Source organism: Jaculus jaculus, chromosome 3 (genome assembly GCF_020740685.1).
Source record: "Jaculus jaculus isolate mJacJac1 chromosome 3, mJacJac1.mat.Y.cur, whole genome shotgun sequence".
Classification (NCBI taxonomy): domain Eukaryota; kingdom Metazoa; phylum Chordata; class Mammalia; order Rodentia; family Dipodidae; genus Jaculus; species Jaculus jaculus.
Window position 1 is genome coordinate 110,495,207 of NC_059104.1, and position 14,888 is coordinate 110,510,094.

Below are 14,888 nucleotides of genomic sequence, written 5' to 3' on the forward strand. Positions count from 1 at the left end.
GGAGGGTGGGGGGGGGAATATAAGATGAATCCATCCATCTGAGTGGTTTTGGTCATATATATTATAACATATATATATGTATGTATACATATATATATATATGTATACATATATATATATGTATGTATGTATGTATGTATTTTAATTACAAGTACAGGTCCACTTTCAAAACTAGCCAATAAATAGCCTCTGTTTTCTTGTTTGTCACCCATATAGATATCTTTCCTTCCATATTTGTACCACTTTTTTTGAGCCAGTTTTGAGTATATATTCCTACATTTAGTGAACTGATAGGTGAGGGATATTTTCTAATTTCCTTTTTTCTGAACAGACATTTCATACATATATCATGGTGACGTGGTAGACTTCCAAGCAGGAAGAACTATAACTTCAGCAAAAATATTTTAGGGATATTACCTATTTTTATACATATCTCTTCTAAACAATTGCATTTCACACAACATAATTAGATTTCCAGACTCTGCTACTATATTGATGGCATATTATATGATGCTAGCCTACTAATCTAATATAGTTTCATTTATTTAGGAAAATTAGTGCTTGGACTTGGAGTACCTATAACCAAGGCTTTCAGCTGCTGAGGAAGCATTTTATGTCTGCTTTGTAAACACATTTATTAGATTTAATTAATGTCGCATGGACTACAAAGGAAATGGAAATTTCTAGTAGTAGCTATATCTGCACAAAGATTAAGGAAAGATCTTTTCCCATCTTCTAGCACATATAAGTTAGAACAAAATGCTCTGCTACTTTGGACCCTTACCAGTTAGAATTTATAATTAATAAGTAGTGTTTGCAACTTTAAACTGCATTCTAGTAAATAGCATCCTGTGTCAATGCTTCCTGTCTCTCTCCTACTGTTACCTTCCAAGAACTGACTACAATTCTCAGAAGCAAATTTCTGAAACTTGTATTACTGACAAAGAGGTGTCAGGGCATTTTCCAAGAATAATTTTTATTACAAAACAAGGGAAACCCTGAATTTTATGGCTCTGAGATTTTTCAAAAGTCTGTTGTTAAGCAATTTGACTGATGCGGCTTTTAATTCAGTAAATCACTTCATCAATAAGAGTAGGTCAGCCCTTCAGAACTAGTAGTCACCCTATATAGTGAGATGTTTCCATTGCATGTGCAACTAAAATAAAATACTTGTTTTGAGTAATCAACACTGCATGAAAATATTATTATGGGCTCACACTCAAATTAGGAGTACAGTGTGTCTGAGTTTTTCTATTTGGGATCAGATATAAAGCCTAAATTTCTATCGAGTTTAATGACCTGGAAATGTTTGCTATCTTGAAACCCTAGAGTGGCCATTCTCTTACTCTTATATGTATACTCATTGGCACCTATGTCTACTAAATATATTTCTTTGCCATTCTGGAATTTTGACTATATTATTTTATTAAGGCACACCTCAGCAAAGGTGTACATTAAGTAATTTCCAATGTAGTCTGTGGGGGTTAATTAATGTTTTTAAGTTCTCTAAATTTGTAACTAGAAAAAATTATTAATATATTGCAAAGAACTTGTAATTGTGATGTCTTTTACAATTTGAGTTTTTCTGTGCAGAATCCAGCACATAGACCCTCAGCTCTCTAAGTCCTTCCTGTACTCTCTTAACTGAGACTAGGTCTCTGTTTTAACTCCATGGCTAGAGGGGCAGGATATCCACTAGAGGCTGGGCTGAGGCTGGGGTACTGTCATGAAGACAATTATACAGAAATGTGTCCAGGTGACTGTGATATGAACCCAGCTCTTTCACAATGGATAGGAGGTGGTTTCCAGGGAGTGTGGATAGAATAACCGAGAAGCATCTTAGTCCCCATGCAGATGTTAGAAAATATCTGTCCAACACTGGGGGTTTCCTTACAGCAGAGTGTGAGGAAAGAGCCATACTCATTGAGATCATTTATGTCTATTTTGTGTAATAACTTAATGTCTATTATGACATAGTTAATTAATACACACTTGATAAAGAATATGTTCTATAACCATAAAACTTAAAAAAAAAAACTCCCAGGATTCATACAATCTATTTCTTGCATTTTGTAAAGATTCATCTCAGTAACAATTCTAGCACATAGTTATTTTCTGTGCACTTAAGAAAATCTATTTTAAAAAATATGTATTTTAAAACCATCAGTAATTGGTGATAGGGCTCAAGTGAATATACTCTCAGTTTATTAAAATAATCATGAATTCTGTATTAGTTTATATTGTTTTATGTAGAGAGGAAATAGCCATTTATACGCACAAATTTCACATTAAAGAACATGCCAGAAATGTATTATACAATAACAGACAGTATTTAAACTATTTTGTTCAAGCACTATAATCTAAATATATTGTCTGAGGAAACAGCCTAATCTGTTATCATCTTTCCCAACCTACTATAGTTGACAACTACAATTACACTGTTAGTATATATGTTATATATGTTTGCAAGGTACTTCTAAAATGCTTTTTTCATTCTGGTATGGTTGCAAAAAATTGAATCTGTGAAGAGGCATTGCATTTGTATTTGTCTTTCACAATGCAGCCCATACGCCCTACCTTAGTAACTATAACAATGAGGTGGTAGTTGGTCTTTTTTAAACTATTATTTATATTCATTCTCATTTACATACAACTCTTAGGAACAACATGCACTTTAGTATGGAAGATTAATAATCATTTAAATGCTATCCTGCTGGAAAGCAAGTGATCTTAAATTGGTGTAATGTGGTTAACCCACTCTAAAAGGAATGACTTAAAGTATAACTTGGCATTTATAGAACCCCTGTCTTAATAGTTTTTGCTTATCTATATTAGAGAGGACTTTTTGTAACTATCCAACAAGTATCATCACTTCCCAATGATAACAGAATAATTTTGAAGTCAGAAAACTACCATGTACAAATAAATTAATAAGCTAACCAAGAATAATGCACAAATATGTACTCAAATCTTTTTGCCTAGGTCTGTTTGTGGACGTTATTAAATAGGTGTCCATGGTCATAAAAAAAAAAAAAAGAATATGTCTTTGAAACCCAGTTGGGTTTCCTAGCTGTGCAATGCAGTGAAGGCTACCTGTGACTCAACTGTCTGAAATCTGCCTCTCTATTCATCTTTTCTATTATATTTTAGATTATTTTGGGTTTGCCTTTCAATGCCTGATTAACTGTGAAGTTCAGGGAACCATGACAAATGACTCTGAGATAAAACCCAAGACCTAGGACTGAAAAATGGGCTGAAGATTCAGCACTTTGTGTGTTCACTCTCATGGTTTCACAATTCTTTCTTATTCTGTGACAATAGTGTCAAGGAACAGTATCACAATGGGAAAGAGGAAAAGTCTGTGCCAATTCGTGAAAAGCAAAGCAAAAAATTGGACAATTGCAACTTAACAAAATCCTCTTTATAACTGTAGCCTGGCTTTTAAATTTGCAAACTCTTTGAAAGAATTCCAGCAATAAAGCAAAAGTAAATCTATAGAAATAAAAAGGTAAAGTCACAAAGATTTTTCAAAACTACCAACCTCTGTGTTCTGTACAGAATTTTGTTGCTACTGAGTGAAGTACTACTAGGTCTGAAGCTATGAAGTACTAAGAGGGACTTCAAGACTGTGGCCATCATTCAGTAGGATTGTTGAAAGCTCCTTGGGTTCTTGACTAGCTAAAGCAAGTGTTGTAGATGGTTTGGGTTCTTGAGTGGCTAAGACAGGTGTTCTGAATGGTTAGGACAAGTTATAACAAGCAAGTGTTATATAGAAAGTCAGCCTAGATATGACTTTCTGTCTTGTCATTTCCTTGAGGAAGGCACTGATTAACTTTAACACTCGCTTCCCCCACGATATCATTAGGAATGATCTCACCTCTTGAAGCCCAACACACTAGCCAAACATTATTCACTCTTCACTTCTGTACTAGACATGTCCTCAAAAGAGTTGCTTGTGCCTGGTCCAGGTAGATGAATCCCTATATTATGGGGCTCACATAACAATGGCTAACCTTGTAGGCCTGTGGTGGTATTGCTGATGCTGTACTTTCTTATACTCTTTCTTTAATATATAATATAAGTCCAAGCACATGACTTCTATGACTTTTCTTTTGGAATTAATTATACATGACAACGTATAATTGGGTGACACCAAATGCTATTCTGCTAGAAAGTCTAGAAACTGAAGTCCTTGAACCAATCTCCCATCTTAGCTTATTTACTTCTGTTATTATAGTCCTACAACTATAAAATAATGTCATTTTAGAGGCTTCTGTAAGTCATCCTTATGAGAGATAACTCCAAGACACCTTATGCAATTTAATATAGTCCAGTCGGCATGATGGTTTTATGGGCAACTCTTATGAGAAGACACCTAACTCACAACCAACTGGTTTAACTTACACATAAGTTTTGTCAACATGACAGAAGAAGCTTTGTTGTTACCTGGTAAAGTGACCTAGAATTGATTCAGTTTCAGCATCCTCATGGTGGTGAATGAAGAGCAGATACTGATATTATATCCAAATTAACATAATTTTTTCAGAATATGTAGAGATAGTGGGCAAAATTCCTTCCTCACACTTGATTCAAACAATTGAAACTTAAATTTTATGACTGGCCACCTTTTTGTTCCCTTTCCTTTCATTAAAATAAAATCATTATTGCATTTCTAACACAGGAAGAAAATCACTAGTTTCATCCTATAAAATAGTTTTTTTGTAAAATAATGAATGTTCTTAACTTGTGTATGCACATGTGTTTATTGGATAGAGTCTATATGACTAAAAGGAATGACATTTTACTAGAGGACTTGGACATGAAAAGAACTAATGTTTTTATTTGTTCTAACATGTTGTGAACAGATTATACATAGTTTGAGTCAAACACGTCATTGCTTTTCCATTCTTTTTAAGAAATGGCCCAGCTCAATGGTTCAGTTGACCTGCTTGGAAGTGTCTGGCTGGGTCCATAAGAATAGCCAAAGGATTTTTAAGAATACAAATTCCTGGGTTTTTCCTTCACAGACTTAATTCAGCAGGTCTTAGGTAGAGCCCAGGAAATTATATTTAAAAAATAACTCTAGGTCATGTGGACATCCAGAAAGATATGATAATGATTAAAGTATGCAAAGAATTCAACTTACTAGAATGCAATAAAAGTTGACTGATACAGCAATAGATTGTTTCATATACCATTATTTTGAAATTTTAAGCACTCTGGGCTTCAAATTATGTTTTTGTTTATAAATTTTAATTTCCTATTTGGTTTCAAATTTATAACCTGGTTTTTGAGCATGAGTCTTTAGAGTGATTAGAGACAGAAATCAACAATGATAAGCTTGAGGAATGAATATTGTTTACTATAGGGCTATTAGGCATATTAGATGTTTTTGAGTTACTGCCAGAGCTGTGCAGTACATTACATTTGCTGATTCTCACCACCAGGGTATACACTATGAACTTGAGGACACAGAAGCAAATGTTGAAATGGCAGCCTTACTTCTGAAAACTTTGATCTTCATGTTATGGAAAGACACCAATGTAATATGCAGTCTCACTTCGTACTTTTCACATTGTACACCCGTGTAAGTGACTTCTTAGCAATACTTTATAAAACCCTTTCAAGCAATAATTCAAGCCATGGTTGATGATGCCATATATAACTTGCACTTTCGTGCACTTCATTAAACATTTGGGGAAATATAGGCATGTTTTATAAAAGCAATAATATAGGTGGAATGGACTTTTTAAAGATACTCCCTATTTTGTATCAAAAATGAGCAGTAAATGATGAAAATATTTGAGCAAATAGCATACCCAATCCATACCCAACCTTATTCATTTGTAGACATGCAAGTATTATGTTTCCACCAGACTAGCATATGATTTTAAAATATCTTATGATTTCTATTTCCCTCAAAGAGATTCATGTTTCTAAGATTGCCCAAACTTTGTATTCTTGTGGTATATATCAGTTATGAACAAATTAAGGATGAATGAATTGGGAGCTGTAGTCTGGAAGAGATGACAGAGAGAGACTAGCAGGAATATTCGTGGGTCTTGGGACAAATTAATTCAAATGCTGGTTTGGTAAGATCTTAAAAGATTGAAGAAAAAAGAGATGTGTGACTATTCCCAGTAAGAGTTCCCAAATGTTTAGTAAATGTAGTAATATTTTGATTTTAGAATATGATTCAATGGAAGTTATCATAGTTTAATTATCAATTTCCAAAAAATGCATGGTAATATTGAAGTGACACTAAGTCTTACAAATTTCCAACTGAAGAATTCATGTATTAATTTCCTGAAACTGTAATCTTAACCAAACAGTCAATTAATAGTTATACTTACTTGCACATCGTTTATATTAGTGTGTTAGGGTTACAGGTAAAGACAGCTAACCAACCTACATTATAAGAAACAATGTCTAAACATCAAGTTATTATTAATCATATGAGCCTGAACCCTCAGCATCTAAATACATGCTGCTCTTATTAGTGTCTCTCCTCTAATGTATCTGATCATTGTTATAATGGTGAGTTTGTTTGCTTATCTTACCTTTACTTTTCCATTAGCCATACAAAAATTCAACATGCTCCTGTAACCATTTGATAAACAACACTATCACAATCAGACACAATTGCTAAATCACCACATTTATCTTTTCTTACTTATTGCATGCTTGAATCCTTAATATATCAGTTTATTTAAGTGTGACTAAATAATGGAAGCACTTAATTTAAACCTATGATATTAACTGAATTTATTATTCATTGTGGTTAATGCAGCTAGTTTCCAATAAGATCATTTTTAATAATAGACCAAAGCAGTATTGTTTATTATTTGATAGCACGAGAGGTTGGAGGGAGAGAGAGGATGAATGACAAGCTTGTTTATGTTTTGGATTCTCTGTCTCTCTATCTCTCTCACTTGCAAACCAGTCATTTATTACCAGTCTTCCTTGGTGGCCTTTTTACTATTCGGAGATAAAGAAGTGATTCCTTTAAACACATGCTACTATGGTTTATAAAATGTTATTAAGTCAGTATAGGACAAAGAAGTAGTAACTGGAATAAAAACAGAAATGTGCAAAATTTCTCTTTCCTATCCCCTCACTTTCTCACAACAGTCCCTTGCATCCTGCTGCCTGTCAATTATCCAATATGGGACAAGAGGCCTGATGTACAGGGTAGATTGAGAGGGGATGTTAGAAGATATTGAGCAAAGAGATTTGATTCTCCCTCCCACCAAAGGTATAGATACTCTTGAAGTAAAAGCAGCTTTCACTGTAGACACTTCTGATATAGTGAAAACCAAATAATTTATTTGACTAGCTTGTACTCTTGTTTTAAAAAAGAAAAGAGAAAAACACAAAATGAAAAAAAGGTAAAAACAAAATTCCCCACCAGCCATGTTCAGACACATAAGGAAGAAGCACCAGCTTTATAGCAGCTATACCTCTCCAGGAGACACTCACAGAGCTATAAATAACTGCTCTCTGAAGGTGACAGATAGAACTAATCTGGGTTACAATGATAAAGGTAAATTAAAGTGTCAGTACATCTGGATTCCAGGAACAAAGAAGGCCAAATACCAGCTCTGCCATATATTAATAAAAGCCAGCTAAAAGTAGCACAAAAGAAAATATTCAGTGGGCAAATGATATTAAAACAAAATATTTTCCTTTTTACAAATGCTTGGCAGAGCTAACATTCAGTGAAGACTATTTGGTATTATGTATTATTTTTTCCTGATGTTATAGACATTGCATCATTTGCTTACTGGAACGTTTAATCACAAAGACTAGGAAATATTTTATAGCCTACAGCCTCTAATGTCATTTCTGAACCTATATCATATTCCATATTCTTATTTGGACTCTTCTCAAATTGAGCTTTGTTTTCTAACAAAGCAAGTTCTTAACTTCAGAAAAGAAAATGCCTAGTTCCATTTCTCTTCTGCAGTGTTTCAGGTTGCCAGAGCTGTCAGGAGGACCCTTGTAGCATTTGATGATGTTCTGTGAGAAAGATGAAGTCTCTGTCTTTCAATATTAAAAGTAGTCAGATAATCACTCAACAGTGGGAAGTTTTTTTCAATTTGTATTTAACCAGTTAATTTATGTGTAATTTATTTAGAACACAAGATGTAAGATGAGTAAACAATGTCTCATCCAAATTTTAACCAGAATTATCAGTTTTTGAAATAATTCAAGATAAAGATTTATTGTGCTCAATTTACTACTATCTAAAACCCAGTCTTAGATTTAAAATGAAATTAATAAATGCATCAATTCTCAAGTTTTAGGTGATACCACCTAATTGTTATACTCTATTCTAACTATTCCATTTCAATAAGTTTTTGCCTTCATGTTTTCCATTTGTTACAAAACAGAACATGTAGAAAATGTCATAAATAAGATCAACTTACAAATTGTAGCATTGAACCACCTTCCTAAAATGTGACAATACTGTTGGTCTTAAAACATTTAACCATTTTAAATAATATAAAGATTAATGATAGCAGTATAATAGTAGTATATATAGCTTGTTCACAGTAGGATATAGCTAAAGGTACCACATACATCTCAAACTAAACTCAAAGCCAATGCCAACTATGAACAAATCATTTAAATAACAAGTATAGGTATTTCTACATCACTTCTGACTGACCATGAAGCAGGAATTCTTAGAGCAGTTCTACTTTTACTGCTTTCCAGGAAGCCTTCTGATGTACTCATTGTTACTACCAAAGCTAACGGAGGTGTCATTCTTCTGACACTGGATCAGTACATTTGGAAATAATCCCCTAAAATTTCCTCTTTTTTTTGCTGAGCATTTTAAGTTAAAAAGTATCTAAAAAGTGAAGCAACATATTGAGGTAGCCAACTGCTTTATCAATAACATGAAAGCTTCTCTCAGAAATGTATTTGTATAAATGACCACATTGAAATCAAAGTCTAACCTTAGGTTATACTGAATGCACAGATAAAAAGGTTTTTTAGTCTTTGACTAGAAAGTATTTTCAGAGGCAACAAACTATCTCTGTTGGTTCATCTACCTCTAGCCAAAGAAGGTCTAGATAAACTGTAGGATTGTGTCATTAGCTAAAATAATTCAAGGAAAATTTTAGGAAAAAATCCGTAATGTTTACTGTTGTATAATGATAATTATCAGTGGATAGCAACCAAAATGACTAGTCCTTTCTTTTTAATTTGTTTCAAGAGTGTCACCAGGCACTTGTAAAATCTGGCCTTTCCATTTGTTATGTAACTTGGTTTCCTGGAATAATGGTAGTTCATTGCTTTCTCTGTTGCTACTTAAAACACTTCTTTATTCTATGCTAAAAATTATTCTACCAAAATACAAATGATTATCTGACTATAAAAGGTTATGAATTTTATGAGCATATATGAAAATATTTAGTTTTATTCAGCCTGAGGGCAATAAAAAGAAATCAAGATGTAAGGAAAATCAAAAGACAAAGGGCAATCTTTGCTTACATTAAAATTATGTCTGCATTCCACCATTGTTAACCTAGGAGAAAGCTGAAAATATTGCTGTGGATAATTCATTACAGTCTATTTTCAAGCACAGTAGTCATACTCACTAAAACATGGTGAAATTTTAATAAGACTCAGCCTGTTAAAAGTTTGGTAAAGCAAGCAATGGACATAACAAACATGTTTAAATCAGAATGAATGCTCAAAAGTACTAAGAGAACACCTCACATTGTGTATGTACACCAGAACAGCATTTGTTTTATGTTTAGAAAATTTGGTACTAAGTTTCAACAATATTTGCTTCATAATCTACTGAAACATTAATATAGCCTTCATGCTAATGAGAAGCTAGGTAGAAATCAAAATATTAACCATGGCTATAATTTGGATGTGCGTAGAGCTTGTATCACTTCCAAATGAGACTCAGCAGAAGTCACAAGAAGTGGTCATTTATGTGGATATCAAGTGCAGTAAGCTGATTTGTCTTTTGCAGCTTGCTAACATTGTTAGCTCCTCTTTATGTCATTCACCCCTTCCTTTGTCCCTTCTTCCATTCTTCCTTCTTTCCTCCCTCCCTCCCATTCTCTTTTCTATCTCTACTTCTTGCTAGTGTTTTTAAGATACATGGAAATACTATTTCACTCTTTGAGCCTCTCTTTTTCCATTTTCACATTATGGAACATATTGTGGACTTGTGAGCTAAGGTGAAGGCAAGCATGTAAAAAGGTCATCTGGGGATAGAGGTGAACTCAGAGAACTTCATGGCTAGAGGCTTTGACAATTACAAGAAAGAGGAGTCTATAAAAACATATTTTGTTCTTCAAATTTAAACATTTTCTCAATAAATACTAGGGTCATTCTTTTTGGACAATCTCCTATGTATCGCCCCTAAAAATTCTTCACATAGAAAAACTTTTATTGTCAAGTAAGTCAGTGTTGTTTTTCTTTAACTTGGAACCCACACTGCTAAAGTTTAAAATAGAAAAGCAGCTTTTTTGTGCATTTTTTTTTTTCTGAAAACTACTTTCAGTATGATGAGCATATCCGATGCAACTTGACTTTACTGACTTCTTAGATAGATATGATGTCATACTTCCTGGATATCGCCCTGTAAATTAGATTGGGATGGTATAGGGCTTTTGGTTCTTTGTGAAGGGGCTAAAAGCATTGTAATGGGTCTGGAGGGATGGCGTAAACTGTTAAGGTGTTTGCCCACAAAGCCAAAGAACCTAGGTTCAATTCCCCAGGATCCACGTTAGCCAGATGCACACATGTGGAGTTTATCTGCAGTTGCTAGAGGCCCTGGCATGCCCATTCTATCTCCCCCCCTTTCTCTGTCAAATAAATTAATTAAATTAAATAGGAAAATTAAAAAAAATTGTTATGGAGTTTATATGGCCAATATATGAAAAAGCAACATGTGATATATTTCATAGCCTTTGAGGTTTTAGCTATTGAACATAGGTGTTTTTAACCAAGATTTTGACCTACTCACTAGAAAAATAGTAAATTATCAAGGAATTATGTACAAAAGACAACTTTGATCATTTTATATTTTACCAAGAGATTCTTTTTATTTCTTAAATTTATCATATTTAATTGTGAGAGACAAGGAGGTTGATACAGAGGGAGAATGGGTGTGCCAGGACCTTCAAACACTGCAAGCAAACTGCAGATGCAGGTGCCACCTTGTGTATTCAGCTTGCATGGGTGCTGGGGAAAAGAACGTGGGTCTTTTGGGTTTGCAAGCAAGTACTTTAATCACTAAGCCTGAGACCAATTATTTATACATCCCAAAGCAAAGTCACTTATTTATCAGGGAAAATTAAATAATTTCTAGTACATCATTTGATTTTTGAAAGGAAAATGAAGCAACTATCTTAATAAAAGAATAATAATGAAGAAGGCAGAAATTTTAGGAAACATCCCTCAACATTTGTGCAAGTCTGTTAAAGTCTTTAGTTCTCAAAAATTGAAAGCGTTATTCTGTTGGTATGTTATGTTAACGCATTCACTTATCTTTAAATCCCTTGACAAGATTCCTCTTCCTGGTGTAGGTTTGTTTGTGTTCCTTAATAAGAAATGATATAGAAATATTATTTAACTTCTCTACCTGGAAAAATATGTAACAATGAGTGAATATGTTTTTCTGATGCTGGGAATGGAACCCAGGACCTTGTGTACCCTACAAAGTGCTCTCCCACAGACCCGCAGCCCCAGCTGCAACCTTTTAAATAGGATTCTTGTTTTTATTTAGACTTATCCGTTACACACATCAGAAATCATAAACTCATACTACTTTTTAAAAAAAGAAAGGACATACAAAATAAAGAAAAATTTAAAACTCCAAAAGGGAACAATTGTTCAGCTCTTATTTACCCTAGCCCCCATTTTGAAACTGTAAAAAGAACATAGTAGGCAGTCACCTCATACAATGAAATCTGAGAAGGTACTAATTCTTTCTTTCTTCTGATTTTCTTCATTGAGAAAGTGTCTCAAAATTGTTGTCAATCCTAATGTTATTCAGAGTATTCCTATTCAGAATCTCAGTAAGTGGGACTTTCATTGCCTTTATTTTTTAATTTCTTTAAGGAAATGTTTTTAAAGTGATTATAAAGTAGGGGAAATATAGCTAGAGGAGGGAGACAGGAAGATTGAGATCAAATTCGAATAACTGTGATGGAAAGTCCCATTTTTCTCATATTTCACTGTTGCCTATTATCACAATGTGATGACTACTCGTAAAGTCAGGAGATGTTCAAGAACAAAAGAGCCCATGGAAAGAAATATTTTCTGATTTTTTTGAAAGAGTTAGATGAACTTTTTTTTCATTTAGAAAAAGAAATCTTCTTGAGGGTCTAAAGACTTATAACAGTTGCTTACAATTATGCTACATCTTTGGTGGTAAAGTGACAAACTGTTTCATTATGCTTTTAAAATTTACCAACTAAGTAAATACCCTATATAATTCATTCCACCCTTCATTCAAAATCATCCTGCCTGAATTCAGACAAGTTAACTGTGAGTTGCCACTCAAAAAACCAGCAGGTCTTTTTATCTCCAGACAGTACTTACAATATCAAACATACTCTGCTCATTTCAGTGCATAAATAGATAGCCATGCACTTCCTGCAAACATTGGGGCCCCAGCTATTAATAAGTAGGTTTCCAATACTAATAAACATATGTACTTATAATACTAGGCTTCCATTAGCTTCCTGTGCATGGGGTTGTTTTTAATTAACCAGATATCTGAAGTATTTTAACATTTGGTCAATTGATTTGCTATAATTTCATGGGTCAAAATTTTTTGGCTTGGCTTGCTGTAAATAATATTGTACATCTGCTATTTTAATATACTATCCAATTATACTTTGTGAATCATTTCTTTAAAAAAATCTGGTTATCACAAACTGAAATTATAATGTCATCAAAAATGCCAAATAAACATACCAATATACATGTAGGGCATGGTTAGATTACATACATTTTGAAATGTCAAGCTATTTCTTAATTGTTTTTTTAATGAATGCATATGTTTAATATGTACCATTAATTTTAAAAGAGTTCATTTGGTGTTTCATATTATATTTTATTTTTTTTAATTCAGTAGTATTGGTTTACAGGAAAAAATTCTCATTAAAATGATAAAACATGCCTCATGTAAAAGTACATAAGTACTTGATAAGATTTTTAACCTCTACTGTGTCTTCTTTGTTCTTCATGTAGCACCACTTTTTACTTATTTGCTTATTCTGTTTGTGATTATTCTAAAGTATGCACAATGTATATAGCATGTGTCATGATGCACTAGTCATTGTATTTACAGACTACAGGACAAGGTGAATTTGTATATGAAAACAAAATGAATGACAGACACCTGAGGTTCTTCTCAAAGTGGAAAAAAATAGTTGTGTGTTATATTTACATAATTCATGACAAAACTGTCTGTTGAGCATCATGCATTTATTTACCTTAAAATTCAATCTGTCACTTATAAAATATTTAAACCAATAAACCATACCCAAAAAGTAGTCTACAAATTATTTTTAACATGTTATATTTCCATACTGTCAATAAATGGGAACTTAAGGATATGAACCAGCATCAATGACAACCTAAGAGAACATATGCCTGGTGTATGAAGTGTTTCCAGTGCATTATTTATGTGATTGAAGTTGATGCTGAAAAAATATTAGGCATGGCTAACTTTGAATTTTAATATTCGCTCGATGGTGTGTTTAACATGTTTGGTATGGTGTGTACATGGCATGGTGTGTATGTCTGTTACACACACTGTGCACACCCACGTGGAGACCAGAGGAAAATCTTGGTTGCCCCACTCTATTGCCCTCCTGCTTTATTTCCATGAGACAGAGAATCATTGACCCTGAAGCTATTGTGTTTTTGTTGTTTTTTGCTTTTAATTTAAGTCAGATTGGCTGATCAGAGAGCCCCAGTAAGTCTTCTGTCTCAACTGTTCACAGGAGTCAAGTTACAGACATGTGTGGCCCTGCCCAGCTTCTTACCTGGGTTCTGAATTGAACTCAGGCTATAATGCTTAGATGGAAAGTGCTCTTATCCTCTGAGCCATCTCCACAGCCCCTAATTTTGAATTATTTTTTACATGCATTTATTTCTTAATTTTTGTATAAAAGCAAATAGATCACATTCAGGGTGAATCTTTCTTCTTCAGTTAAACTTTTCTAGAAATGCCCTCAAAGGTACATCATATTTTCATGGTAATTCTTAATCTCATCAAGATGACAATCAGCATTAACCACCACACTTTTGTACAAAATTAATACCAAATCCTATGAAAGCTGCTGGTTTGTTTTTGTTTGTGTGTGTGTGTGTGTGTGTGTGTGTGTGTGTGTGTGTTAAGAGAATTTTAGCATAGAATCTGAAAAAGTGTGACTGGATTATTAATAGCCATTGTTGCCAAGTAGGCAAAGGCATTAGCTATTTGAGGTCTGGTTAATGAGTTAGATGACTGCCTTCTGTTAAATGTTAAACTTGGGGCTGGAGATATTGCTCATTGGCTAAAGGTACTTGCTTGCAAAGCTGATGTCCCAATAAGAGCAAGATTCACAAAATGGCACATCCAGTTTGTTCTGGTACACCAGTACATTTTTCCTCTCTCTCCATCTCCTCTTGTTCTCCTCCTCCTCTTGTTCATCCTTCTTTTTCCTCCTCCTTCTTCTTCATCTCTCACCCCCCTATTTCTCTCCTCCCAAAAGTAAATAAATAAAATTTAAAGTGTGATCTTTCAAACTTTTAAGTTTTTTTTTGTTTTTGTGTTTTAAAAAGGACTGAACATTGTACCCAGGAAGAACTGGAAATGCTTTTGGTGGAGACCAGCAGTTGTCTATACACAATTGCTCTTC

At 33.7% G+C, this 14,888-nt stretch overlaps 1 protein-coding gene across 1 annotated transcript in view; it reads left to right on the forward strand.

Annotated features, from left to right (window-relative positions):
* Gucy1a2 (guanylate cyclase 1 soluble subunit alpha 2) overlaps positions 1–13,535 on the forward strand; it is a 334,364-nt gene extending 320,829 nt beyond the window's left edge. Inside the window, exon 9 of the mRNA XM_045145037.1 lies at positions 5,448–13,535. The gene's annotated coding sequence lies outside the window, so the exon portion shown is untranslated. The remainder of the gene's footprint in view (positions 1–5,447) is intronic.
* Positions 13,536–14,888: the final 1,353 nt, after the last annotated feature.